General features: G+C 32.1%; 1 long non-coding RNA gene across 1 annotated transcript; it reads left to right on the top strand.

The window, feature by feature from the left end:
• The first annotated feature begins 3,107 nt into the window (after window positions 1-3,107).
• Window positions 3,108-3,546, top strand: LOC116170753. Its single transcript, XR_004145319.1, has 3 exons — window positions 3,108-3,259; window positions 3,320-3,450; window positions 3,499-3,546. It is a non-coding gene; the product is annotated as an uncharacterized LOC116170753 (long non-coding RNA).
• The last annotated feature ends 679 nt before the right edge of the window (window positions 3,547-4,225 follow it).

Raw genomic sequence — 4,225 nt, 5'->3', positions numbered from 1 at the left:
AAACTTCTTTTTCTTTTTTACTAAAGCCATGCAATATGTATACGTTATAAAAACGTTCTTGACAAAAAATAATTTCATAGAACGAAATAAAGGTTATTGATCAGTAAATGGGAAAGAATTCAAGAGCATTATACAATCGAATACTTGGTTATACGTATATTATAATTATAATATTAAATATTTTAAACTATTTTGTATATACAAGGCGTTAGTTAAGTGTGTGATCAAATTTCAAGGGTTGGTTCTTTGAGTGATTTAAAGCGAAAAATTTATATAACATTGGTGCGATGTTCGTTTACAAGATACCGGTGTCAAACTTTTTTCGAAAAACTCAATCATTTGGCAGTATTTGTGGTAGAAAGGGAGTAATGTAGCAAAATTATTTATGTCCAGTGGCGTCATCGGAGACACCATAACTCATACTTTTGACAAAAAAGTGAACTACTGACTTGTGTTTATATAAACATTTGGTCGTAAAATCACTCAAAGAACGACCCCTTGAAGTTTGGTGTCGTACTTAACTAACGCTAAGGTATATAAAATAGTTTACAATATTTGCAGTTTATTCTATATTAATATAACGCCAATATTGCAAAACCTGCTTACGTTTATTGGACAAATATACTACCACTAATGTTGGCATAATATAATTGCGCCAATGTTATATCTTAATATAACACCAATATTGCAAATACTATATTGGTCCAAAATACTAACACCAATGTTACCCCAATATTTGTTGTTAATATAAAGGTAATACTTCATATTCATCTGATACCTATATATTGGAGTAAAATGCTGACGTTAATGTTGCCTCAATATTATTTGTTAATGTAAAGGTAATGTTTCATGCCTATATTGCAAAATCTCCTGCTCACTTAATTGGACAAATGTGCTAGCAGTAATATTGGCTCCATATCATCATACCTATTAAAACTTAATATAACGCCAATATTGTAAAATCTGTCGATTCTATATTGGCGTGACATGCTAGTGCCAGTGTTGGCCCAATATTAATGGTTAATTATAAAGCCAGTATTTGATATTCATATTAAACCTATATTGCAAAATCTGTCGCTTGCTTTCTTGGTTCAATATACCGAAGCCAATATTAGTCCAATATAAATGTGCTACTGGGGTTACAACGAAACCATCAATGCCTGCAGCTGATAGATCTATTTTGGGTAAATGTAACTGCAGAAAAGGTTTTTGTTAATTACATTTTGTCTTTGTATTATTTTACATAACTTTATTTTTTAGGATGTTCCAGATTTCATTGTTCGTGCTCAAAAAAGCAATTACCGTGCATTGGCTTCTGTAAATGTATGGGACGGAAGCCCACTTGCAGAAATTCTTTCACGAAAAAGGTTCAGATTATTTCGAAAACCTCTCAAGAAACATCCGAATCGGCACTACTCGTAGATTCTGATTAAGTATTTGCGTTAATGTTAAATAATTATATAGTATAAAATTTGCATCTAAAAAAATAAACAGTGACTGGGATATTTAATATCCAGAACGTTTTTAATATACACAAGTAGGGAGATACGCGACTTTCTGCCTTATAAACCGCGTGTATGCATATGCGCAAGCGATAATCGTCCTTACTCAGTCATAGGCGCGCGTTTATATAAATAAATCGATACAAAACTTTTCGGTAATGTGAAGTGAATTACAAATAGTGGTTCAGAATGTCCAGAATACGCTCCACAACGATATTAATGGATATTTTTTGATCAGGATGCAAATAAATTAGATACGACGAGTTGAAGCGCTAATTTGTCAAAATATTACGGTCGAGTTCGTTAGACGCCGGCGAAAGTTAAGATTCCTCATTTAATCCCGTGCTCGTAAAAAACACTAAATAATAAATAGTTGTATCGGGTTCACATACCTGAGCTATGGGCAGTGCAAAGTATATATTCAATAAATTCAAAATATGCAAAAAAAAATGTGGGGTGTTTTTTACAATTTACCCTATAGAGCCACCCCGTACAGGACGATTTTTGAGGCCTTCTGGATTTCGATATTTCTAATGATCATGCATCATTTAAAATTGGTTTCAGCTTTTAACCCCGAAGTGTAAACGAAAGTCACAATTTATGGCAGTGGGAACTCTACTAAAATGATATTCAACAATTTAATTTAAAAGAACTGCTCGAAAAAACGAAAACGGAGAAGCAATCTTAAATATTTATAAAATTAAGAACTATTTAGATTCGATTAGCCAAAGTTATTTAGTTGACGCTATTGCCACTTACTTTTTGGATAGTGATGTAGGGTACGTATATAATTTTAACAAATACAGTGTGGTGATATAATAACGGATAAATTCGATAAAAATCAAACGGAGGCGTGGTCGGAAACATCTCTAGAATTTTCTAGAGAACCCGTTATTTAAAGAAAAATAAAATATTCTTTCTGCCACATTTTTTTGGGGCGTATTTCCGAACACGCCTTCATTTTATTTTTATCGAAATTATCTGTTATTAACCACCCTGTATACCTGTTTATGTAATGGATTGAAACTGGACGTTTATTTATATTTATATTTTAGGAGATTATCTAATTGCGATTTTAACATATTAAGTGATAAAATAGTAGATCTCTTTCCCAATGAAAAGAAAGAGGTGTATTATTGTCCTCCTGTCCTGAAATATAAGTCCAGAGAAAACCGATCCGAACTAGCAAAAGGAAAACTTTTTGATAAATATAAGAATAAATTGTGCTTTTTAAGAAAAGCAAATGTAATAGCCTACCAAACTAAGGCAAGAAGTGTTATAGAGAATCCCCAATTTGTTGATGATTTATCGAGTGGTAAGCATATACATGTATATAGGTACATTTCGTTTAATTTTATTGTACACAGATAAGGCAGACATCATTTGGCTAAATAACAATGTGGAGCCGTGGGATGAGGTCGTAAAGCGCTGGAAAAACTGCTTCACACAAAGGAGAAAATCTTTGATTGAAGATAGAGATCACTTTATATCCTTAGGAGACAGTTGGCCTATATTAAAATGCAGTCTTGGGCACACCCTGGTATGGAGTATTTCTTTAAAAATTTTAAGAAAATCTCGAAAATGTTTTAGATTGACTGCGATTTTCAAGCATTGTACCCTGAAAATGCAGAACTGTTTTACCAAAACTTTAATCCTGTATAATGTATATGATACGCTCATGAAAATAAGGAAAAGTTTCCTAACACAACATGACCTTTTGTTATTGGATATAGCTAATAACTCTAACACTAATGAAGGTAACTAATGATTGACAACTTTTACCATGTTGCATTTATTTATATTTCTTTTCTTTTCAGAATATAAGCTATACACTAAAATTAATCTACTAGCGTCACTAATTCCCTGCAAGTCAAAAAAGATTTCAAAAAGAAAACAGTGGAAACCAACTTTAGAAGAAATACGAAGTTCAATTTTAATTCGAATTGAGGTAAGGTAATTATTACTAACTTAAAAAGAGTTAACCTAAAATTTTCAGACTTCACAAGATATTGAAGGTGTGATTGCAAGCACTACCGAAAGAAATGAAAAAAATGCTTCAGCCACACAACCATATTTAATAGTTGAAATAAGGGACATAGAAGTAAAGCGCGTTTACGTGGTTATTAACGAGATTATTTACAAGGTGCCAACATTAAGCAAAGGTATAGATTTATGTTTTAAAGTATATATGGTGTTAGTTTTAAAATTTCCTCCAGAAAACGAACATGTTTGGCTTTTTTTACAAAGAGCTGTGTATAAAATAGAGTCCCAATCAGACCATATTATTCCTTCAATTCTAGATCTGGTGAATAAATGCCAGTTGGAACTGAAGGGATAAATTCACAAAAAAATAATGAGATACTTGTTCAAAATTTGTTCAAACCTACCAGATCATGTCCGTAATTTGCAAAATCTGTCACAAAAAAATTAATTATGCAAATATTTCCACCGGCTAGAACAAAATTATCCCTGCTGCATTTGCTCTCGCACTTTTTCCGTTATTTACACCTTGGATAAACATTTTCAAAAAAGTCATTCTCAAAATTATGTGCACACATATGCCCGTGTGCCTGCAACAATAAATGAAACTTCCTCTCAAAATGAAACTCAAACTTTAGATATACCTACTCCTTCTGAAGATCACTTTGAACTGAATCGTTTTACGATTGATTCCAGCAGTGAATCCAATGATTTTATAGAATTAAGCATTTTACGATTCATAT

Source organism: Photinus pyralis, unplaced genomic scaffold (assembly GCF_008802855.1).
Source record: "Photinus pyralis isolate 1611_PpyrPB1 unplaced genomic scaffold, Ppyr1.3 Ppyr1.4_LG1, whole genome shotgun sequence".
Taxonomy (NCBI): domain Eukaryota; kingdom Metazoa; phylum Arthropoda; class Insecta; order Coleoptera; family Lampyridae; genus Photinus; species Photinus pyralis.
This window is presented reverse-complemented; position numbering and strand designations above follow the sequence as displayed.